This window comes from Carassius auratus, chromosome 3, assembly GCF_003368295.1.
Source record: "Carassius auratus strain Wakin chromosome 3, ASM336829v1, whole genome shotgun sequence".
Lineage (NCBI taxonomy): Eukaryota > Metazoa > Chordata > Actinopteri > Cypriniformes > Cyprinidae > Carassius > Carassius auratus.
Genome location: NC_039245.1, coordinates 20,021,239 through 20,048,037, shown reverse-complemented (window position 1 = coordinate 20,048,037; position 26,799 = coordinate 20,021,239). Strand labels below are relative to the sequence as shown.

Below are 26,799 nucleotides of genomic sequence, written 5' to 3'. Positions count from 1 at the left end.
AAACCTCCGTGTGGATGAAAAAAAAAAAAAGAAGAGAAATCTTTAAAGTGGAAACACATCCTCAAGTTCTTAAGATCATGCTGGCATAAGCCAAACATTAAACAGACCTGCGTTAATCTTCCAAGACTAAAAATATATGCTAAACTATGCTTTGTCTTTGTAAGAATGAAACTTTTGTATATCATTTCTGATACTATAAAGAATCCTGATAATTTCTTCAATTAAAGTGCTTAAAATTATTTTTGCAAGTTTTAAATGACACTGTATTTATATTTGGAATGGTGACTAGTGTGCCAATGACATCATAAAAATATGGTTAATATGAAAAACACTTTATATAACAAGGGGGCAGTTTGGTGTGTAATAAGTCTTGTATTCTGACATAGGCAGAACATTGCTAATTAAGAAATATTCTTTTATAATTCCGTCACAAATGAAATACTCAGCAAACCTGCCTTGTAGTGTAGGGAAACACATGGGATATTTTGTTCCACTTGCAACATTTTAGAAGTGTCATGCATATTTCATATCTGGAAGGCTTTCAGAAGTGGCCATCCATTGTTCCTGTCAGAGAAGTATGTTTTTAACAATACTTACAGCAACTGTAACCAGGCACATATGTGTATTTTCTCCGTAGAGGTCAGATTACAAGCACATGTTGTTTTTGCTGAGTACCTTACAGTGTGTGCTCTCTGTGGTGTTCTTTTCTGGGTGAAAGTTCTGTTTTCCTTTGTCTGGCAGGCACAGTAATGTCTGTTTCCATGTCTGACATCATTTTCGAAGTAAGGATTCTTGGAAACATGATTCCTTGTAGTCCCCAAACGCTTCATGGCAACAGTGCCACCCAGAGACATTTAATCAGCCTGTACCTTTTAAGCGAAAGGTAATACGATTCTGTGGCTGTTTACAGTTTAACATGTCTGTAGGTATTTAAGTCAGGGTTGAAATCTCTTGTGGGTCAATGATATTGCCATAAAAATGAACCAAATAAATGCACAACATACTTATTTACTGACTTTAGCAAATACGATTCAAGATAAGCATCCATTCTCACACACAGATGAAGTTACAAATAATTATGGTTGTAGAATAACTTAATAACGTGTCCTGAATGCCAAATGGTTCCTAATGTTACTATTATTTATAATATGTCATTACTAATACTCGATTGTTTTTCTTGACATCTGATTCAGGCTCCAGTGCTGCAGATGGCGCTGTCGCTCTGCCGGGAAACTTTCACTGCACCAGAAGTAGAAACAGTAGATCATGTAGCAACACCGTTGATAAACTGAGGTAGTTTATAAATATTTTCTTCATATTATGCACTTACTGTGTCCGTATATTATATATATATATTTTTTTTACTGTGTTTCGGCTAATGTTTGATTTTTTTTTTTTTTTTTTGCTAATACATTAACGTTACCTGGCAAAATGACTCACGACGCTTGTAAACAGTATGCTACAGAAGACATTGATTGAAGAAAGGGCTCGTAAATGTCATAAAAGGCAATAAATGTCTTTTATCAACACTGCACAGGATGATGAATTAGTCTGTCGGTTGTTAGTGTTACATTATAAGGACTATCAGCTCCAAATAGGCCATATCAACAAACGAAGCAGCTTGTATAGTTTACCTGAATGCAGTTTTTGTATGGTTTGATGATATTGTAATTCCTCTACTGTAATTCAAAGCTTTTGGTGTTTATGTCTCTTACAGTTGCAGTAAGTGGGAACTTGTGGAAGTCGTGTCAAAATGAATCGACCAAAGCCAACAAGCATTAGGCGCCCTAGTAACACCAAGCCATCAGGTAAGATAATATTTTAGCTGTGATTATGGCAAAGAAATAGATTTATTAACTCTGTATACATCTTGGACATGTCTTAATCGTCCTGTGATGTCCCTCAGGTCACCCACCTCCAGGAGATTTCATTGCTCTTGGAGCGAAGAGTCAGAGCAGTGAGCCGAAAGCAAACCCAGCTCTCTTGAAGCCAGCATCCACCGGTTTGCCCCCGGACCGCAAGAGAGAGGCGTCTTCATCCGTCCCCTCATCCTCCAGCCTGTCCGGTCTTTCCAAACGGCCCAAGCACTCTTCTACCCCACCCAGCGCCCTCTCACGCCTCGCTGAGGTGGCTGCTGTTGACAAAAGATCCATATCCCCCTCCATCAACGAGCCATCTGTAGTTCCTATTGAAGGTGAGCTTAACAAACTTTTTAATTTTTAATTACAGAAAACTTTAATATATCTAATTTAGGGTTTTAAAGTAAAGTCCAAAGTAAACAAATTAAAACACTGGCATGTAGCATTTTAGTTTTTTTTTTTTTTTTTAGATTTAGAACAATGGAAAGAGTAAAAAAATATTACATGCAATAAAACAAGTATTTATGTAACAGCGGTATCAGGTATTCCCATTTAAAAATGCACTTTGTAATAATGTGATTTTTTTTTTTCTTCTGTCTGTTTGCGTGCATTTCAGACAATGTAACAGTATTTACATTTAGTAAGTTTCCAAGACGTGCATTTTGACCCGTTTGAAGTGTGTTTGTCTATTTTACAGCAAATCTCTTAGTATTTAAGTGTTCTTTTTAGACATCCATAGTCCAATCCAGTGTTCATATTTTCATGGACCTTGTTTTTATACAAAGTGTACATTCATGCAACATGTGATGGATTGTTTTCAGTGTCTCCTGCTGTGCTTCTGGACGAGATCGAGGCAGCGGAGGCAGAGGGTAATGATGTCCGCATCGAGGGTGTGCTCTGAGGGGCTGTCAAACAACTGAAGATGAACCGAGCCAAGCCTGACATGAAGCTATACCTCAGCCTCATGTTTCTCGCTAAAATCAAGCCCAATGTCTTTGCCACTGAGGGTGTGATAGAGGTAGACAGAATCACCTGTGCTACAGTGCCGTCATTTCCTGTTGCTGGTGACTAAACTTATTGTGTTAAATGTCTTTATTCAGGCTCTCTGCAGTTTGCCGTGACGCCTCAATTAACTTTAAGGCCAAGGGGAACAACCTGGTGTCTGTGCTGGCCTGTAACCTATTGATGGCTGCCTATGAGGAAGATGAAAACTGGCCTGAGATATTTGTCAAAGTAAGTGATCAAGCTGTCCAGTTTTCTTATCTCACTGGAATCATGGCACTGATTCACTCATTGTGGGGTTTCCCAGGTCTACATTGAGGACTCTCTCGGTGAGCGTATCTGGGTGGACAGCTCGCACTGTAAAACGTTTGTTGATAACATCCAGACTGCCTTCACAACCAAGATGCCACCCAAGAGCATGCTGCTCCAGACGGAAACAGGGAGATCAGGGGGTGACCTCAGTGCTGGTTGGTGGTCCAAGACTTTTCTCAGTCATAGACGGAAATGTGTATCTTAGTAAAATTTCGAAGAATTGACACAAAATACTGTATTTTAGGGAACAGTCCTCATCCTTCCACTCAAGATGAGGATGAAGGTCAGACTGAGCTTTTAATAGCTGAAGAGAAACTGATTCCAGAGGATGATGGACAGGTCATGCCCAGGTAGAGAAGTACATAAATTCAAGAAGATGTATGAGGGGGCGCTCTATGCTGCTCTGTGCTCCTGTAGTCTACACTAAGCAGCATAGAGCGCCTTCTCTTTCTCTTGGTTAATTTCTCTCAGTTCATGTCAAGTTAATTTTGATAAGTCGCACCTGACTATAAGTCGCAGCACCAGCCAAACTATAAAAAAAAGTGTGACTTATAGTCCGGAAAATACAGTAAATCATTAAATCTATTCAGCAGTGATGCCTTCAATTTATAAAAACTGACAGTAAAGACTTTTACATTGTTTTGCGAAAGTTTTCTATTTATCAGATCAAATCAAAGCCAGCACCTGACCAATTAATACTAGCACTTACCTATTCTATTCCATTCTATTCTGTTCTATTCTATTCATTTTAATTTATTAAAAATGTCTAATATAAAATAAATAAATAAACACCTTGCTATGTGTACTGTGCTAGACTAAATGAGACTTAAAATATATTAAGAAGCACAACTTTTTTCAACATTGCTAATTAGGGCTGCATCGATATCGCGATGTACGAATCCACGATAGTCACATCGCAGGATGTGCGATGTAGGCTGTCGTAGTTGATTCGTTATTCATTAACTGTATGGGCCAGCTCCTCCACGGCCTTTGACGAATGTGATTCGCAGATTAATTGCACAGCAATTAAAAAAGTCCTGTCAGTTTAACAGGACAGAGAGAGAGAGCGCACGTGAGAAAGAGAGCGAGAGAGAGAGAGAGAGACAGAGAGAGAGAGAGCCCCGGCCACACGCTCAACGTCTTCAAACAACACGAGCGCTGTCTTGCTCTCTCTCCCTCGCTCATATTAATCAATTGACACGATGGTGTCGATGTTTAAATCATTTAAAATGGGAATGTAAGTGTGCTCACCCCATTTTTGTTTGTAAGAATTATTTTTTTATTAGATTTCATATCGCAATATATATCGCAGAAAAATTAAATATCGCAGTGTCATTTTTTTCCCATATCGTGCAGCCCTATTGCTAATAATAAGAATAATTTCTTGTATAGCAAAAGACTGGAGTAATGATGCTTAAAAAATTCAGCTTTGTATCACATGAATTCATTACATTTGAAAATATATTAACATTGTTTTTACCTTATTTAAAATTATTATATTTCACAATATTACTGTTTTTACTGTATATTTGAGCCATTAAATACCTTGGTGAGCATAAGAGACTTTAAAAATAAAAAATAAAAGTCTTACAAATACCAAACATTTGAACAGTAGTGTATATGTAACAATAATGTGTATAGTTTTAAATATACAAGCCTTTTAAAAATGGACAGACATTTTGGTAATTTTGGTACAAGAGTATGCTCAGGTTTTTATCAGAATCGTTTTACAGAGCTTTGGTTTGTGTGCCCTTTATCTTCTCTGGCTTCAGGTACGACGAGCTGGCTGAAAGTGTGGAGGAGTATGCCTTGGACGTCTTGAGGGGCCAGCTGAACCGTCGCCAGCCCATGGATAACGTGTCCCGGAACCTTCTGCGCCTTCTCACGGCCACCTGTGGTTATAAAGAGGTTATGCAGAGGATTTGAGATGTGATTACAGAATCCTAAGGTACAAAACATGGACAAAAGAGAGGAAGCGCCATTGTCTGAGAGCATGAAACCGCATATCTGAGGGTTTGTTTTTGTTTGGTCATTCTCCAGCTGACCTCGTCAGCACAGGATCTTCTGATGTCTTTGTGCATGAACTGTAATACACACGGCTCAGACGACATGGAGGTCATCTCGAACCTCATCAAGATCCGTCCTCAAGCCTAAAGTTCTCCTCAACCACTACATGCTGTGTGTCAGGTCGGCATTATACCTTCAGAGCTGAAATCTCAATTTATACTCTACATATAATTCATTATTATGTTTTATTTATTATGTATTACGTATGTATTACATACAAGTCAGTACTGTACTGTACTTTTTTTTTTTATGTTTTTTTTTTTTTTTTTCATGTTTCTCTTGTCTGCAGGGAGCTTTTGAATGCACACAGAGATATTCTGGGAACCATGGTTAAGTTTGTGATCTTTAATGAGATGTCAAATTTTACTTAATGAAAAACAGAAATACCCACATCTAATCCTATTTCACCAGCAACTCTTTCTTATTGACATTTTTGTAATCGCTTGTCATGAAGCCCTTTATGTTTTTTTTCGTTTTGCACACTCACATTGCATGAAAAATACATGAAATATGTTTAATACTACAATATTATAAATACTGCTAAAATAACACTATAGGGCTAATTTCAAGGACATATGTATCATAATTTTTCATTTAAAGTGATACATTGCACCAAAAACTATTTGGTATTTCCTGACCATTTAACACTCTTGTTGGACCCTTAAAATGAATCTAGCCCTTTTTGGCTGCTTGGAAGTCTGCAATGTAATCGCTTTTACACATAGCATATTGTTACTGATTATTTCATTGTGTTTCAACAGTCTTCACAAAGTGCTTTTCACAGAGCAGCCTGAGACGTATTACAAATGGGACAACTGGCCGCCCGAGAGTGACCGAAAGTGAGAATCTCTGCTTCAACATCTTCCAGAAAAGAATGGTTGTTAGGACATTCAATTACCTAATAGATGCTAATGCATCTCTCTTATTTGTTAGTTTCTTTCTCCGGCTGTGCTCTGAGGTTCCTCTGTTAGAGGACACGCTGATGTGCATCTTGGTGATCAGTCTGTCTCGTGATCTGCCCCTGGGTCCAGCTGACGCCATGGAGCTGGCTGACCACCTGGTGAAGAGAGCTGCAGGAGTTAGGTAATAGAGGGGTGTTCGTAAAAGATCCATATTTTAACAATTACAAATAGCTCAGAACTTTTTAGATTTTTTTTTTTTTGGTGATATGTCTTCCCACATCATCAACTGTAGACTTGGAAGTGTTGCGAGTCGAGAGGATCCAACTCATCGATGCTGTGCTGAACCTTTGCACTTACCATCACCCAGAGAACATCCAGCTGCCTGCAGGGTACGGCCTTTACCTTTCACCGAGTTTATTCCCTGCTGTTTTTCACTTCAGCTTTATTATGCAGTGATTCATCAGCTTCATATTTCCAAATAATTACTGGGTGTCATGGACTATTTGCATTTCAAATTTTAGCTACATTGTGGTCTGTCCACTCCTGGCATCCAGAGCTCCACTTGTGGGCTGTTTGTTCCCTCAAGAGGTGAAATGCTTTATTAAATGTTCCATTTTAGCTATCAACCTCCAAATCTTGCCATATCAACTCTTTACTGGAAGGCCTGGCTGCTGCTGCTTGTGGTGGCAGCGTTCAACCCACAGAAAATTGGTGAGGCCAGATATGAAGCAATACTTGCGATTTATAATAACGTCTCATTAGAATGCCATTATATCGCTGTCACTGATGGTTTTAGGTTTGGCCGCGTGGGATGGTTACCCCACTCTGAAAATGCTCATGGAGATGGTTATGACAAAGTAAGTGTTCTGCGTATTGTGTCGAAATGTGGGTTTTATGGATATTTCAGCACCTGACACTTTCTTTTGCTCTCTCCTCAGCAACTACTCTTACCCTCCATGCACAGTGGCTGATGAGGAGACCAAAACCGAGATGATCAACCGAGAGCTGCAGATCTCTCAGACGGAGAGGTAGGAGATCCTTGCCTTTGAGAGCCACTTGGCAGCCGCCTCCACCAAACAGACCATCACAGAGAACAACAGCCTCCTGCTGTCCCAGCTCACCAGCCTGGACCCAAAGTATGACTTCCTGTTTGTCATTGTAGTGATAATCGACAGTTTACATTTAAACATAGTGACTTGCAGTTGACGAGCAAAGCAATTTTTCAAAGAATCAACAATATTTGTAATATTTAATGCCATGTTTTTTAGACAACTAGATTAGGATGTTTTTACAGCTACACTGACCCAGTTTGTCATTCTGTGCTCAGGGGACCCCCTCGTAGGCCACCGCCTCTTGTCCTGGATCAAGTAAAGAGTCTGAACCAGTCTTTGCGCCTGGGCCATCTGCTCTGACGCAGCCGCAACCCTGACTTCCTACTCAATATCATCCAGAGACAAGTAAACACTCTCATATACTTGAGGAGCTGTGCTTTATGAGGAGCCGTGTTTAAGGGGCTTTCTAAATGTCATATTTTCCCCCATCCAGGCCTCCTCTCAGTCTATTCCATGGCTGGCTGATCTCGTCCAGTCCAGTGAGTAATTACTGCGTGTGCACATGAATAAAGACCAAATTTGAAATCTCACAGTCGGAGTCTCAGGATCAAGTGTTCCTGCGGTGGACCACAGGAGAAACAGCCACCATGCACATCCTAGTGCTCCATGCTATGGTCATCCTGCTCACACTGGGACCTCCCAAAGTTGAGTATCTCTGTTGCAGTGTTGTGTGGTTAATTCTGCATTTGCTTGTAGTAACAGCTACTGTTGTTGCTTTGTTTTTTTGTTTTTCACAGGGGAAAGTGAGTTCTACACACTGCTTGATATCTGGTTTCCTGATAACAAGCCCCTTCCCACTGCATTCCTGGTTGACACGTCAGAGGAAGAACTTCTGTTGCCTGATTGGCTGAAATTAAGAATGATCCGATCTGAAGTCTTCCAACTGGTTGATGCAGGTGTTAATAACTTGTATTTACAAATAAGGGGCAGTATACTCTACCCTTTAAATGTTTAGTGTTTGAATTGAAAGAAGTCTTATGCTCACCAAGCCTGCATTTATTCACTTAAAAATACAGTAATTTTTCAGCACAGTCTTCAGTGTCACATGATCCTTCAGAAATCATACTAATATGCTGATTCGCTGTTCAAAAAACATTTCTTATAATCATCAATGCTGAAATCAGGTGTGCAGCTTAATAGTTTTGTATTTTGAAAACAAGTCTTCATTTCATTAAGAAAAAATCTTAGAGACTTTTTTTTTTTTCGTTCACAACTCTACAGAATCTGGAGCCCAAGCAGCTTCTGTTGTTCGTCCAGTCCTTTGGGATCCCCGTCTCCAGCATGAGCAAGCTGCTACAATATCTGGACCAGGCTGTGTCCCATGATCCTCAAACACTGGAGCAGAACATCATGGACAAAAGTGAGGGTCTTTCATTTGATATACTCTGTTCTCCCATGAAATGATGCTGACATCATGGATGTTTCTACCTGTTAGACTACATGGCTCATCTAGTGGAGGTCCAGCATGAGAGAGGAGCCACGGGTGGACACACATTTCACGGTTTACTCAGTGCTTCACTTCCTCCGCGCAGAGGTCAGGATCTCATGCCTTACACTGGGGATTCTGTCAGCACTGATTAATGGTGCTGTTTGACTCCGTTTGAGTTGCACAGAGTGATTCAGTTCTGTACTAATGAGTCCTTTGCTGATCTGATGTTTTACAGACAGCTCAGAGATGAGCAGGGCTAAGGTTACCATTGAAACGCCCCATGGCTTTGTGAAGATGAGAGCAGTGAGTCAGGTGCCAGTGACGGCCCAGAGGATGATCTCGCTGGGATTCTACTACAGGTGCAAAATCTCACTATGAGATGCTCATTCTTCTTTATTAGAGGAGTTCTTTCTCCTGCCAAGATTTCATTTTGCAGTGGTTTTATTAATAACATTATCTTGTCAGAGCTGTGGCACAGCAGTAATTGCATGTGCTTTGATTGTTGTCAATCTCTGGTTGGCATACAGTGTCGTCCTGATCACTCTCTACTGAGGCTGGGTGATGTCATAATTTAAAACGTCGTAATGTATCACAATGTGCACGTTATTCGATTGTGATTTAAAACTGTGTCAAATTAGTAAGAAACACTAGATCCGATTTAAAGGAAAAGTGAAATTAAAATTGTCATTCCAAACCCATAAAACTTACATTGATCTTTGAAACACAAATGTAGATCATTTATTGAAACCTGAGAGATTTCATAAAAGATTTGACACTTCAAAAAGTAATTTGTATGAACAGAGTGGTATAATCCATTATTCCATTTATTCATATACTAACACTGATTAGTGCCCATACATAGAGCTCAAATATGATAAACGCAAGCTCAATCATGCTTGATGTGCAAGAACAAATGTCATTAGAGTGATTTGTAATGTTCCAGGAAAGTTTGCACTGACAAGCTGTTTCAAACCACTTAAACTCCACAACACCTTTGTTTTCGAAAGACTTTGATGGAAATTGTCACCCTTCATTGTTAGATTTAATCTGTTTTACGACCCTTTAAAGCATCACTGACACTGATGAATTTTTGTTTCAGAGTTTTTAATTATGTAGACAACCCTCTTCTTTATTAATTAAACTCTAGTGGTGTATGAGTTAATGTAAATAAATTAATACATTAAAAATAATAACAAATATAATGAATACAAGTTATATTATAAATATTATATAATAAAAACAAGAAAGTGACGTGACATTCAGCCAAGTATGGTGACCCATACTTAGAATTCGTGCTCTGCATTTAACCCATCTAAAGTGCACACACACACACACACACACAGCAGTGAACACACACCCAGAGCAGTGGGCAGCCATTTATGTAGCGGCGCCTGGGGAGCAGTTGGCTTTCGGTGCCTTGCTCAAGGGCACCTAAGTCGTGGTATAGCCAGCCCGAGACTCAAACACACAACCCTAGGGTTAGAAGTCAAACTCTCTGACCACTAGGCCACGACTTCCCAAGAATACCGTAATATTAACTGAAAAGGTACAACCTTAGTGTGTCCGTCAAATAAAAAGCTAAAATCTTATATTTAAATTATGGTAACTTGGAAAATGGTTTTCAAGAATATCTATTTAGCTCTTTATGACTTGATGGTGACCATTTTGTGTTTTCTGGATTCTCTTTTCTGCATGTAGCTCTTCTCTCTGAAGGTGGATCCGCGCTGACCGCTGCCCCCGGTCCGGCCGTTGTCATTGGCTCTGCAGCAGACCCTGGCCCAAGAGGTGCTGCGGGCACGAGAGGGTCACATCCACCAGGGTGGTGTCATTGGGCGACTCCTACAAGCCTTTGCAGCCCTTCTAAACTCTACCCACGCTGGAGCCCTGGTCATGACAATGCACCACAGCCATACGATCTCCTGCCCTCTACTGTGCCAGCTCCATCTGTACCAGGTACATAACCATACCTACATACTCAATATCATCACCGGTGCTTCCTTTTGCTTGCTCACTGAAATTCTCCTTTTCTGTTCTAGCGTTTGGAGTCTCAAGATGTTGGCTTCTCGTCACTGTTCTTCAACGCTGTTGTGCAGATGTTGACATGGTTGGAAAACTCAGCGGTAGAGACAGGGCCGCTCCACAGCCTCCTGAAATCTCTGGCAGCTCAGTACTCTCACAAACATCGCATCACAGATGGTGAGTGGCTCCTAATCCTGAATCTTAGCCGTGCGGGTCATGTTTGCAAGCACATATTCAAACTGACAGCACAGAACTAGCTGAATCAACAGTCAGTAGAACAGTTTTAGTCCTGGCTTGCTCTTGCAGGTGTATTGACTGTTTCATGTGTCATCAGTTCGTACTGGATTTCTCCATTTGGCTGAAGCTCTGGCATACAGACGGGACTCTGAAGTGGCAGTGAGGGGCATTTTTGCCTCTCTGAGAGCTGGAGAAAAATGCAACGCTGAACCTGAACTCATACGGAAAGGTATTTTAAGCAGTACAGAGTCTCTTAAAGAGTAACATCATGAGGAATCAAACTGTCCTTGATCTTTTAAAATAAGAGTTAATTATAATTTGAAAACATATTATATAGTTTGGAAATCAAAACCTCTTCCCTAGTCTAAAAAGAGCTTTTACTGAAACAATGCTGAAATGACCCTTTCACACATGCCTGCCCATATTTACACATCAAAGCCTAGGAAAATTCTGTGTTCTTAAGCTGGGCCTTTCAGTCATGATGTAATGTAGAGGAAATAAATTAGATGTATATTCCTAAACATATGAAGAACTAGTGATAAGACTTAAAAGAGAGTTAAAGGGGTGGTTGATTGTGATTTCGCTTTTTTTTAAAAGTTAGTGTGTAAGGTTGCTGTTTGAACAAACAATATCTGCAAAGTTATGATGCTGAAAGTTCAGTGCAAATGGAGATATCGACTTTTAAAATTCTGACAGTTTAATGGCAAAAAAAACGGCTGGTAAGGGACTACAATGAGCTTCTTCCCAGGTCCGTTACGTCACGAATCAAGATAAAACCCCATCCCCGGGAATACGCAACAAAGGGTCGTGGCCATGTTGTGCTGCTTTAGAGAAGAGGAAGAGAAAACTAAGGGTGCATGTAAAAATCTCTTCATATATGAATCGCTTTTCTGTCTTCTAACGATTCTAATGGATTCACAAGTTTCAAAATCAGTTTCTAAAGCAGCGGTTCTTAATTCTGCTCCTTACATCCCCCTGCTCTGCATCTCTCTCTCTCTCTCTCTCTCTCTCTCTCATTCAGCTCAGCTCCAACAAAGAACTGCTCAAATTATACACTTATAAAAAGTATATTAAAAGCTAACATAAGCAGTAGCATTTACACATAACAGTGTATCTAAAAGTATGAGACAACAACAAACAAAAAACATAGGCCTACAATTACAAGCCATGCTTGCACTGGTTCTACATAGTCCTCTTCAATAATATCCTCTGCGTCTCAATCAGGCTCGAACTGATAAGCGATATTAACTACGCCATCGTTTACAATATAACCAAAGCACAGGCTGCTGAGGTAAGGGGCGGGATGTTTAGATACACACTAGAGGTGGTTTAGCCAATCAAAACACACTGGGTTAGCTAAACAAATCAGAGCACATCGCCTATTTCTCAGAGCGGGTCTTCATTAAAAACAGGAAATGATCAGCGCGTTTCTCAGAGAATGGTTACAAGTAGGGCTGGGCGATATGGAGCAAAAAATATATCTCGATATATTTTGCTATATCTCGATATGCGATATATATCTCGATATCTTTACAGGAAAAATAACCCCCCTAAAACTACTGCAAAAACAAATATGCCAAATTACATGTTTAGTGCCCTATGAAACGTTTTTTTTTTTTTTCTTCACCATATGCTTTATTGTTACCTAATTCTGTGTTTTAGCATGTGTAATTATTTAAATGCATAAAAACAACTTAATTAGTTTAAAAAAATCGTAAAATAGCCTTATGTGAAATTTTTTCCCTTCAGAAATTCTGTGTATTTACATTTTTCTGGTTGTCAAATGAAGGCATAAAACATTTATTTAATTTATCTTTTAATTATTTAAAATTAAGCAAACTTTATTTTTTGGTAAACAAAGGGGATTTACTATTAAAAATAAAACATGGAAGAAATGTTGTGTGATTATCATTTTATCATTGTAATAATAGTAGTAGTGGGCTATGTACATTCTGCTGAACAATAGTAAAATATTTCTGCCAAATACTTTTATTTTGACGGGTTTACCTTTACAGTTCTGTGTATGTGATACTACAGTGTATGATGTGATATGAGCTAGTTTTACTCAAATCAAATGGTCAGATGCTCATGAAGTGACTCTCGGTTCAGTTCTGGAGATGTTCCTCATGTGTTCACATCTTTATCAGTGAGAGGAAAGACGCTGAAATCAGCGCGAGCATCACGCGCTTCTGTGTGTTTAATGAATGAAGACGCGCTTCTGCGCCATTCGTTAACACAGACACGCAGAACATGCAGGATTCATATTTAAATAGAATTTTCTGGGTTAATATTTGCAGATATTAGTCTATATTGCGATTTGATTTAAGTGCATGACCTACTTTTGATAATTCATTCAAAATTTAACCAATTCCGTGACATTCCGCGTTAAACTGTAAATACCGTTTTTATGACTGGATTCCGTCCGCGTTTTCTGCATCGCGGAAATCATTGGGCCCTACGTTAGACATATGCCTTCTGTTCGTCCTACGCCTTAAAACCAAAGTATCTCCATATAATGGAGCCAGTTGTCCTTTTGTTTTTAGACTTTGTTTTTTAGACTAGTTCTATACACGCGAAGGGAGTGGGGACAAAAGCAAGGAGGCGGGGGCGAGCGAGCGGGGGCGAGCACAGCACAGAGAAGGCAAAGAAGCAAAGTGGCGGAATCAGAATTAAATATAAACAACATATCGATATATACGATATGTCAAAATCCATATCGTGTTTAAAAAATATCTCGATATATTTTAAATATCGAGATATCGCCCACCCCTAGTTACAAGAGCAGTGTGAAATAAAAGTAAATGATGTGGAATATATATATATATATATATATATATATATATATATATATATATATATATATATATATATATATATATGTTAGTGCTGTCAATCGATTAAAAAAAATTAACTAATTAATCGCACAATTTTTTAAAATTAATCGCGATTAATCGCGATTAATCGCAATTAAAAGACTGAAACTTTTTGGATATGTAAATGTAAAATGTAAATAATTAATGTAAACTCAAGACAAAGAAACTATTTAAATTCAAAATATGATTGTTTATTGGAATTTTTGTTTAACTTGTAACACAGATTTTCTCATGTAAACAACATACCTGCAATAAACCATCAACATCCTCCAAATTAACTGTTGGCTTGAAAGCCATATTTATTACAGAAATAAAAACACAGGCATGTAAATACCATTTGAATTTCAAAACAATCAATGCCAATAAAAAACAAAAATGATTTCCATGTTGAATTCTAAGTGGACTGCAAAAAAATTCCAAAGTATAGTCATTGCCAGTGCTTTAAGTGGGCCGGTACACACCTGTACTCGCCACTTCCAAATATAGCTCTTGAGCGTACCGCCACCTCTCCGTGCGCCCAGAATGTGCTTGTAGCGTACCGGTACGCTCATTTGGACATCTGTTTTAATAGAGGTTTTAATCTTTCACCTGCACTGCCGATTTTCAGAGCGCCCTTCACAATGCAAGCTTCCTAATTCATCCCACCGAGAGCAGAAACTACATTATCCATTCACCCTTAAGTTACACAAGTGAATAGCGCATGTGTCGCTTTTCCCACTGTTAAGTGTCAACAACTCAACGTGGCCGGAGAAGGTGTGTGAAACTCGTTGTGAGTTATACTAAAGCAAAATCTTGAGTATTTATTGTCTGATAAACATTAAAAACTGTCTGCGGAGGTTGAGTCGTCCTGCAGCCCCCGCTGGCTGCTCATTGGCTGCAGCATCTTTTTTCTAAGTTCTAAAAAAATACCGTAGACGGCAAGGCACAAATTTAGATATTCATTTATCTAATTAATCTAAAGCCTATGCACAAAGACAATATGATCTTTTTGTCCCCATTTTGTTTTAAAGCTTGATGAAGAGAGAGAGCGCAAGTTGCTGCAGCTGAGGAGGACAGTGATGCACGCGCACAGGAGTGATTGACAGTTCGCGGCACTGTGTACAAAAAATACTCCGCTACACAATTATTTCGTTATTTTCGTTTAAGCTTATTAACGTTAGCGTTACAGAAAGGTCTGATTTACGCACTGTTACAGTCATTGTTTTTTTTTTTTTTTTTTTTTACAATGACATTTGAGTTCATGATTTTAATGTTGCTGTTTCTTGTGGCAGACTGAAGAGGAATCCGGCAGAGTTTTATACTGAAACTTTCCGTCTAAAAGTCCTTCCTTGGTCTTAACCATATTTCTTTGCACTTTGAACACACATAGGCCACAACTGGAAATAAAAAAAACTGCAACCGCGTTAATTGCGTTATTTTTTTTTTAACGCGTTAAATATTTCAAATTAATCGAATGCGTTAACGCGCTAATTTTGACAGCACTAATATATGTATATGTATATGTATATTATTATTATTTTTATTTTTATTTTTTTTTATGAAGCATTGACATGTTAGACTGCATCCCATAAACACAGTTAAGCCTAGGAAAAAAAACTATGAACCACTCATTTCAAAGAGAGTTTAGCAAACCTTGTGCTGTTTTGTCTGTGTGTGGCACCTGCTGCTCTGCACCTAAATTATACACTCAAAATAAGTTCAAGGTGAAATACATCTGAGGGAAATGGATTATCTGAAGTGAAAAAAGCAGGACTTGATTCAGCCCATCAGTTGTTGATTGGATGGAAGCAGATCTGAATGTGAGCTTGAAGTTGATTGTAAGAAAGGGGTTGCAAACTAAATTATCAGAGAAGTTAACATGAATTTATATGTCAACGATGTTTATTCAGTGGAAGTAGGAAAGATGTTATTCCTACATAAAAAAAAAAAAAAAACAGCAATCGGACAAATGTGGAAGAGCTCAACTGCTGTCTGTGTGTAGCACCTGCAACTCTGCAATTAAAATATACAATGTCTCTTAAGCAGTCACGTAATGTTTGGCAACATTCATCATCTTTATCATAAGTTCCAAAACTTGTTATGCATCAGCTGCCCAGTTACACTGCTTACACAAGATGTGTGGAATAGGCCTAAGGATCAGAGAGGGGGTGTGTGGTTCATGGTTAGAAGAAAAACTAATTTTGACTGTTTGAGGCTCAGAAAAACGTATCTAACATTTTAAGTGGACATTAGGGGGAAAAAATCTAATACAACAGTATGATGTAACCCCTTGAATGTGGTGTGTGGCCAATATTACACAGCACTGATCTGCGTATGATGTTATTAACTTTAATCATAGCTCGTCTAGGAGCCACGTGGGGTGTACTCTTACAACAATATATGCACTGGAAAAATATTTTTGAACTGGTGAGATGTCTGTGGCAAACGTAAGGCCAACAGTCGAGGAGAGAAGTGTAAGTCAGCTCTCCAGAGGCAGTTAAGGTCTGTGTGTTGGTGTTGGAGTGGTTGCCAGCATTAGTCAGTCTCTCCGGAGGGCAGCGTTTGACTCATGCACCGGCATCACCGCCGCTGTCCTTAATGTGTTTCTCTTCATATTTGAACATTCCTCTCTGAACCTCACCAAAACAAAAAAACAACCTCACACACACACAGAGCCACACATCCACTCCAGGGCTTGTTTACGTCCAACGGGAAGGGTGCACTTGCATCTTTATGAAAGTTAGTGTGGTAGGGCTGGAGGCCTAGCAGACAGGATTACGCCGAAGCAAAGTGTGTGGTTGTTCTCGTTTTCACATTGTGGTATTGGCTGCGATTGTTTGTTTTTCCTTTGCTGGACCTGTGTGTGTTTCACAAGAGCGAAGGCGTTATAAAACAAAAACCTTGTGTCCCATAGTGTTGCAGGGCCTCGTGGAGGTGAAGTCTCCGTATCTCGAGGACCTGTTGTCCCTGCTTATGACCATGGGTACGGAGACTGGAACCCCAGGACACACAGCCGGCCCAGTGGCCATGGTGATCCCCCTGCTGCTTCAGGAAACAGAGGAGCGAGGGGCGAAAATAGAGGTGGATTCCAAAATGTACGATGAGTCACTCGCTTCCTCATCACAGATTTCCTTACTGTTTGCTGGTAAAACTGTTTCTAGGTGGGGAAGGAACACACAGAAAAAATTGGTTTGCACTTGTTTTATCTTTGTCGAATGGCCAAAGTTACCATAGTAATACACAGATTAAATACACTTCATACATGTTTTGCTTTTGTAGCCCAACATTAAGACTCAAATACCATTTCATCAACAGCAACCAGAAATGTGTTCTATTACCTCCTCCTATTAAGTTCATAACATTTGTGTGAATCTATATGCACAACTGGTAAATTTAATAAGAAATTGATGTTGCAGTTCAGCAAAGATTTATGTGTGCAGACAGTAAAGATATTTATAATGTTGAAAAAGATTATACTTCAAATAAACGTTGTTCTTTTGAACTTTCTATTTATCAGAGAATGCCCCCCCCTTTCAAAAAAAGTATCATGGCTTACACAAAAATATTAAGCATCACAGCTGTTTTCAATATAAATAATAAGAAAAAAATGATTGAGCAGCAAATCATTATATTAGAATGATTTCTGAAGGATCATGTGACACTGAAGACTGGAGTAATGATGCTGAAAATACAGCTTTGCCATCAGAGGAATAAGTGGCATTCAGAAAAATATTCAAATAGAAACTTTTTACATTGTAATAATATTTCACAATTTTGCTGAATTTTATCAAATAAATGCAGCTCAAAAAACCGAACCCAAGTGTTTGAACACTGGTGTATGTGCTACTGGTTGGCAATCACTGATTTAATTAGTGTAGTATTCATTTGCTGGAAACCCTGTGTATTTTTTGTGTTGATGATGGGTGTGTGTGTGTGTGTGTGTGTGTGTACTTGGCAGCACTGAGTCAAAGAAGCCTGGTTCGTGTTCAGGAGTCTTGGTTGACTGGCTGGAGTTGCTTGACCCTGAGGTGACCTCTGTTTGCTCGGATCTTCAGCAGAAGCTGCTTTTTGCTCAAAACAAGGTAAATAGCTGTGGGTTTTAACTCATTTTCCAATGGTGAGAAATTTCGCTTCAAAACAAATGTTGCGAAAATGGGAGAAATATTTCTGGAACCAGTGAACTGTTGCTGGATTTAATTGCATTTTAACACAAGATCAGTGTAACGTGTCATTGTCTGTCTCAGGCTAAAAGTGGTGTGAGCGTGGCCCCTTCCTACAGGCCGTACCTGTTGGCTCTCCTCACGCACCACTCCAGCTGGGGCACCTTACATCAGTGCATCAGCTCTCTGCTCAACAAACACAGAAACCAGAGGTCGGTGGCTCCTCTCTCAATTAAACCCATTCCCCTCTTTCTGTTCTCACATCTCCAGTGTGTGTAGCTCTGTTTCTTCTGATCCCCAGACTGGACCCAAGCTCAGCTCTAGACTTCCTGTGGGCCTGCAGTCACATTCCTCACATTTTGCAGGGGCGAGATCAGAAAACCCCTCAGGTCTGCTTTAATGTAACATCACCACTTTGAAATGTGACATTTACGAAACACCTTTTTTCAGCATCTTGGCTGGATTGTATTTTCTTATTTCACATGCAAATATTTTAGCCTGTCATAACGGTCAAGGTTCCGACAGTCTTGAATATTTTTTTTTCCTGGCTATGCTAATCTTTAAATTATTTGAACGGCTAGAAGGTGCTCTTTCAAATGCAGTTTTTAGAGATGAGCATAAACGTCTTATGTTATGGAAAAGGCTTTGGAAACGATCTGGTCAAAAGGTGTGAGAACCCTACTGCTTTACATGTGGAAGTCTTAAAGATACAGTAGCATAAACAGTCTGGTTTATTTGAAGGACTTATAGGAGAGTAGACAATAGTCATTTCAAGCTAAATCGACATGTCTAAGAACATAGTAATTTTGTTATGGAACAGGCCCCTTTATAGCTAATATAAGCAATATTTGTAGTGGTCCAAAGATCTAGAACTACAATGTTTAGCCACTGATTGTATATTGTTATAAGTGTATTAGATGGGGTTTTGTGTGACTCTGCAGAAGCGTACGGAGCAGTTTGTGTTGAAGCTATCCTCTGAAGAGCTCATAAGTCTGGTGGACCTCATCCTTTCTGAGTCGGAGCGGAGCTGAGCGCTCTAGACCGGGTCTCCTGCTCCCTTCTCCAGTCACGCTTGTCCCTGCTGCATACCTGTCTCCACTCAGACCTGGACAATGTCAAGAAAGTCTCGGAGTACCTCATCATCTGTGTTAAGAAGTGGGGAGACAGGTACATTTTTTGAGTCTGTACAGGATTAAAAAAATATCTAAGTCACATAATTTTAAGTAAATCTCTCAAAGAACTTCATGCACGGGATTTATTTAATATGATGGTTAGTGAGCTGTCACTTTCATTACATTTTGGTTTAATAGTCGGAGCAATGGTCTGGCAGTTAATGTGCATGCATTAGACACAGTGCATCTCGGTGGTTATATTGGAAATACAGGTATAAGCACCGATTTATCTATCTATCTATATATATATAAATATATATATATATATATATATATATATATATATATATTTGTGTGTATTCAGTAGTATAGTATAGTATTCAGCTCAAACTGCTTTACATAAAGACTTTGATTTGTTGATGATTTTAGCCTTAAGTGTGCTGTGTCTGTTAACATAAAAAAAAAAAAAATTAGTTTATTAGAACAGATGAGAAAGCTGGTGAATTTATCTTTGTGACTAAAACACTGATAATGAATGTGATGAAATAAGTTTTAATTGCAATATGACATCCACGCAAAGTTTGGGATCAGTAAGATTTTTATGTAAAGAAGTCTTTTTATGCTCATCAAGGCTGCGTTTATTTAAGCAACAATACAGTAAAACAGTCACATTGTGAAATATATTTACAATTTAAAATATTAGTCTTCTGTTTTAATTTATTTTATGACATAATTTATTCCTGTAATGAAAAGCTGAATTTTCAGCCTCATAACTCCAGTCTTCAGTGTCACACGATCCTTCAGAAATCATTCTAATATGCTGATTTATTATCAGCGTTGGAAACGGTTGAGCTGCTTAATATTTTTTTGGAACCTGTGATACTTTTTTTCCGGATTCTTTGATGAAGAATGAAAAAGAACAAGGTGGCATTTCGGTTATAACCAGAATCTAACTATTTGACCTAAAACTACCAGTGCTCTCTTGCTGCCTTGAGAGCTCTGCTGTTTACTTCATGAAGTACACTTGTAGCTATGAAAAAGTGGAAGCAAAAGTCCCCCAAAACAGCAAGGACAACAGTGTGAGAGGTCAGGGATTGTACAAACACACCACTATTACAGAGCAAAAGCACTGAACTTGCTTCTTAAAGAGGCTGATAAATGTTTGTGATACCATGCCATTCCTTTGCTCACAACAGAAATGCTCTACATCAGGCACGATGGCGGAGGGGCTGTAATTAGTTCTTGTGGTGTGAGATGAGAAGCGGCTGAAGTCGTTCAGCGCTGTGATCTTCTTGGAGAGCTCAGTGTAGTATAATGAGTGCACGAGGATTAAGGCTCAGGCTCTTCCTTTGGCTTCTGTCGTGAGACGCGCAGCTCAGACTGGGGCTGTCAGAGAGATCCTTTTTGTGGTGGCAGCCCCCCCTTCCTTTCATGAATTTGCCTTTGGTTATTAAACCCCCTTAATGAGGGGGAAAAATCTTTGGACAAGGTCAGACAAAAAATTACTCCCAGAAATCTGATATTTCTAAGTCTAGCTAAGCTGTCTTATGGTGGAGAATGGGCTGGGGTAATGCTGGCATGTAAAACGTGTGTTTGGTGGGATAAACGGTCGTGTGTTTGTTTGGTATTCTCTCCGTATCTGCTGTTTGTGAGCACAACAGTGGATTAGCAAACATAAACCACAGTTAAGCGACAGAGTTGTCTGAAACAAGGCCTTGGCTTGATTGGACAAGCAGACAAGACTGTGTTCTTCTGTTGGTAATATCGTCTGTTATTGATACTGGCTGCTTATTATAGTTAGAGCATCTCTTTTTAATCTTCATAGAGTTTCTGGGTAGTTACGGATACTTCTAGAAAGTTGTAATTAAAGGATTTTACACTGTATTTAGCTTTCTCTTTAATTATGAATTATTATGCTTTAAATGGCTCAAAATATATAATATTCATAATATTTGTCAAAATAATGAAAATTGTTGTCAATACAGTGTAATAATTATAAAGCAATTATGACAACTTCTTCAATTATGACATTTCCTGTGGCATGCTATTGATTCTCAGTCTAAAAGAGTTATAAAAATCATATTTCGTAGTTCTCTGTAATACAATAGTTGGTAAATAATAAAAAAAAAAAAAAAAGAAATATATATATATATATATACTTTTTAAAATTATAATATAATTATATATAATTAACATAATTATTTATTAAAGATAGCACAATGCTATATATATATATATATATATATATATATATATATATATATATTGCATTGTGTTGTCTTTAATAAATAATTATATGTTCAAATTATATAACATTCATTATTCTTATGTGTCTCGTTTAATATCTTGAAGTTAATAATAATAATAATAATTAATATACAACATAAAACGAATGCATACAGAGATTATTACATCATTATATTATTAGTTTCCTGCTATGCGACATGCTATTATCAGTCTGTTTTAAACTGCATTTTGCAGATTTTATTAAGAAATATTATATTGTTCAAAAGTTATTTTTAAATTCAAATGTTAATAGTATTGGTGTTATATATTTAATATCTATTTTTAGTGCTTATTTAAAAGTAAAATAAAAGAAATAGTAACCAGTCACAGGACCTAAACTCTAGATGATAGAAAACCTTGTTAATTCAGTACTCTTTGTTGAACTTGACACAATACTCGTGAAGCCTCTTCTGTAACCATCTGCAATATAACTTAGTCACAGCTGTTATGTGTGTAAGTGCTTTTTTTGCACGTTTCATTTGTTCTTATTTATTGTGTTCATATGTGTGGTGTGTCCAGTATAATGAGTAAGAGGTGTCAGACGCTGCTGCTGCAGATCTACCTGAACTTCCCAGAGGTCATCCAACACATCCAGCTACCAGAGGCCACCCTGAGTGGTGAGGGGGCAGCAGACGGCAGCACCTGCAAGGTAACCGCTGCATTTATGACACGTCAGGCCACGAGCTTCCTGTTAACAGCACCTGAAAGAGGAATCCTCTGCTTACCCTCTCTGTGTTTATGTGCACGTTCAGCTGGATGTTCTCGTGCATCGTCTCATCACTCTGCTAGCTGACACGGGAGACTCCAAATCAGCTGAGAACCATGCGTCTGACGCCAGTCTGGCCTGCAGGAAACTGGCCGTCTCTCACCCTGTGCTTCTGCTCAGGTTTACAACACAAGCATTTTCCATTCAGTAAAAAAAAAAAAAAAAAGAAGAATACAAATCCCTGGGGGTTCCTGAGGGAACTGCAAGTGTTTCGCGAAAGAAAAAAAAAGATAGTACAAAATATAAAGTTACAATAAATAATTATAAAAACAATCAAAATAAAACATAAAACAGATTCCAAACTCAGAGAACCATGAACATGCAAATTAACTGTTGAAATATTAACTTAAAGCCTGAACTTTTAAGGCTACAATGTGGCCATAATGGTGTTTTCAGAAGCTGCATCTGAAATAGCATGGCAGGTTTGGGCCGGGGTGGGGTGTGTTAAATACCTTAAGAATTATATTAAATATGCATTAAATAATAATAATAACTATGCTGTTATGAGATTTATTAAGCAAGTAAATGGGGTCCATTTCGATTTCATGTCGTCTGAGAGAATATGTGCTGAGTGTTTGTGTTTTTCAGACACCTGCCCATGATCTCTGCACTCCTGCACGGTCGCATCCATCTGAACCTGCAGGAGATCAGGCAGCAGAAGCATCTGACCTTCTTCAGCGATGTCCTGGTGATCCTGGAGCTCCTGCAGCCGCTGGTTTCCCACTCTGACCACCAGAGGGCACTGCAGGACTGTCTGCTGTCTTTCATCAAGGTACTGCAGGTAGTAATGTACACTGCTCGCATTCTTTTAACACAAGGTTTAGTTTGTAGTAACTTTAATCATTTTTGCTGAAGAAAATGCTCTTAGTGCTATTACAGACCTCTCACAGTTAAATCAGTATTTGGTGAGAATGAAACTTTACAAGTCAGTTGGTGGGGACATTTTTTCAGCATTTTCATGTGGTGTTTTTGCAGAACTTCAAGAGATCATCCCGTATGCCCATCATAAACAAATTTGTACAGTTGATCCAAAAGTACATAACCCATGATGCAGCATCCACTGTGCCTTTCCTTCAGAGACACTCAGATGTGCTACAGTAAGACCCTTTTTGCTTGCATCAAACATTTAGTCATTATCAAATCCCCTCAGTGCAACACTTCCTACAAGTTATTTCTTTTCTCGTAAAAGGTTTCCCTGTGTTTTCTCTCAATCTCAGGGGACTATCGACTGAGAATCCAGACCTGGTGCAGCTCAAGTCTTTGCTCGCTGGACTGACTCTGCCTGTGAAGTCTGGTTCCTCTGAGAGCGCTGCTGAGGACAGAGACGGTAGGAGCTCACACCTCACATCACACGAGACAGAGCTACATGTGAGGTGATGGTCACCAGAGCCCGTCTCTCGCTCTTTGTGTTTCAGCTGAGGATTCGTCCTCCGGCTCCCTCCCTCTGGTCAACATCTCCTCCTCCGTACCGCTGACGGTGGCTGACATGACCTAATGCCTGAAGAAGATCTGCAAAGGAGAAGCAATCGAGGGTGAGATCAATTAATAGTTTTCAGAGCGCTTCCTAATATGCTCTTCTTGAAACAGACCCACATAAAATCATACTTAACTGTTCATATTTTCTGAAGAATTCTTAAATAAGAAGGCATAGATTAAATTAAATCAAGATTTTGATCACATTAAGATAATAGTATTATAATAACGTTGGAACCTGAAAGACTTTTTTTTGTTGTTGTTGAAATAAAAAAAAAATAAATAAAAAAAACCAATGTTAAAGACAAGGGAAGGTGTAGGGGATTGTAAATTGTAGGCATTTGAATTGTTCAAGTTATGCAATTACATGTTGTTCTTATTATCCATATTTATTATAAAATGTTAAAATAATTACACAAAATAGGGTTATTAAATGTATATAAAATGTGTATAAAATAGGGTTATTATACACAAAATATAAATATATTTATATAAATATAAACTGAACACAAATAAGACCGGAAGCAAAATTTTCAATCTTTTTAAAATAAAATTATTATTAATAATTATAAATAATTATCATTATTAAATATGTATTTTGTAATAAATTCGAAATAGCTTTAGCATTACATGCTATTATTATCATTATAACTAATAACATTGAATGTTACTAGTTAGTTTTTTTTTTTTTGTAATTTGTGCGTAATTTACGGTAATTACTACAGTAAGTACATGTAATAAGGACACTGTAAAATGAGTTATCTTTTTTATATACCGTGATGTACTTTTTATTTTTGTTCTAGATGTGTTTGAAGGGTTGACTGATGTGGAAGAGAAATCCAAAAGAAATCCGGAAATCATTCAGTATTTCGTTGTAAGTACATTGCACAAAGGACGCAGAATTGCGCAATAGACAGAAATTAGCGAGATTTAATAAGTACAACCAGCTTGTCATGCATTATCAGAATGATCTGCAGAGGTTGATGAGTTCCCCTGAAGAAGTGTGCCGCAACATGGCGTTCAGTCTGGCCCTGCGGTGCATCCAGAACATCCCCAGGTGAGCTGCCTGCAGGCAAGTATGTGCTGTATATTAAATCCAAATGTCAAGTGCAAATACACTCACCATTATTTTTGCTCACTCTAGTATGGCTGCCAACATTCATGTACTGTCTGGGCAGCGGGGACTTTGATGTAGTGCAGACGGCCTTGAGGAACCTGCCTGAATATGTGCTGCTCTGTCAAGGTAGACAAACAGATGATAACCTTATTAGAAGAAACCATGATAATTGTTTTTGCTTGCTGTTGCTGTGTAAATTATTATTATTAATTTGCATTTGTTAAATACATTTTAAAATTTTAAAACATTTTAAGCTAATCTGACTGCATCTGTCCAATGCCGTTGATAATCACAACATAATTGTGTCTCATCTCTCAGTAGGAAGTGGAAATTCTGGAAATATCAAGAGGCATTTTAAAGGCTTTCCAGCAGAAATGTGCAGCTTGTGTTTGCGTTAATGTGATTATTTAAAAAAAAAAAATTCTAACAAATTATATATTATTTAAGCATGTGTGTGTGTGTGTGTTATTTTTCTGTGGTAATGGACATCATGCAACAGATTCTGTCAGTTTTTTTTTTTTTTTTTTTTTATAAGGAATCATCTCGGTTTTATTTTTCCTTTTCCCCAGAACATGCTGATATTCTCCTCCATAAGGCATTTTTAGTGGGCATCTACGGTCAGATTGACACCAGCTCCATGATCACAGAATCCATGAAGGTCTTGTGCATGGAGGCAACGACATAGACGTCCGTTTCAGACATGTTGGCACACAGAGATTCTCTTTAAATCAGAAGTGTCATGCACTGTTGATCCTGTCCTGATCGTGTAAATTCCTAGACCTTATTCTTCAAATACTGAAAAGCGTTTTCTGTTTCCAGTGATTCTTATGTCTGCTGGGAGTGAAGTCTGTCATACGTATTTTTGTCTACTGCTTTGAATAATAAAACAATGAGTTGTAGAAATGCCCCTAAACTTGTTTTTTAGTTTTGCTTCACTTTGTTTCCCTCTCTCTTTTGTAACACTTGTAAAATAACTCTTCCTATAGGAGGATAGGGGAAGGCTTTGATCGTTTTCTTTTGCATGATTGCAAATGAGTGAGCATGAGCTTTCTTGGCCCCCCTTTATACACATTTTATCCCTAACAGATCTCAGCTATGCTGTGAATGCTGTGATGGAAGTCTATTTGCCATGAAAGTGCAAGTTGTTCTTGTCTAAAGTCAGAGATTTCATCTGTGTGGAGATGAGAAGGGAGAACAGCGTGCCAGCAGGTGAACGCCGCTCTCAGCCTCGGCTAAATTAACCGTGGTGGTAATTGTTCAATCACACACACCAAAGATCCCTGTCTGAAGAGTGCATGAGGGCAGGCTGTTCAGAGCTGGGCTGAGAGTGTCTGGTTACACTGGGGTCTGAGGAAGCGGGTGATCTGTGTTTTGTCGAGGGCTGTCAGTGGACATGCCCGCACTGGCGGCTGCAGGACTGACAGGCTCTCAGCGAGCCCGCGCGTCCAGGTCCACCCGATGAAAGGAGCTTCTTCCTGTGTTCAGTTTCATGCTCCGTGTTCTGCTTTTAACATGTCCTAAGTGGAATTTGTGAATCTTCATCTCTTCTGTGTTTTGATCTCAATGCCAGGCATGTTCTACAATTAGGGAGCAGGGAGGGGTGTACATTTCCTGCTAAATGATTGACTATTGAGTTTAGCACATACAGGATGATTATTGTTGTTATTAAAGGGAATAAATATCAACATTTGCTGTTATAGCATAAGTGAGAATGTGTAAAATGGTGAAAACGTATAATTGATGTAAAATACTCGTAATAAGAATACACTAAGAATTCAGATTGAATGATTAGTATCAATTGGCCAAGAATTAGTTTATGGAAAAAAAAAAAAAAATTTCTAAATGTACAGTACTGTTCATACATTTGGCTTCATAGAGATTAAAAAAAAAAAATTGTTTTGTAAGAAGCGTCTTATGCTCACAAAGGCTGCATTGATGTGTCCAAAAACAAATATAAAAAAATTTACTACAATTTAAAATGACTATTCAAATAGTTTAACATAATTTTGTGAATGTAGTGTACTGAATAAAAGTATTAATAAAAAAAAAAGAAAGAAAATCTTACTGACACTAAACACAAAACTCATCATTAGT

General features: G+C 38.4%; 1 pseudogene; it reads left to right on the top strand.

Moving 5' to 3' along the window:
- The first annotated feature begins 1,193 nt into the window (after positions 1–1,193).
- Positions 1,194–25,614, top strand: LOC113054350 (integrator complex subunit 1-like; annotated as a pseudogene).
- Positions 25,615–26,799: the final 1,185 nt, after the last annotated feature.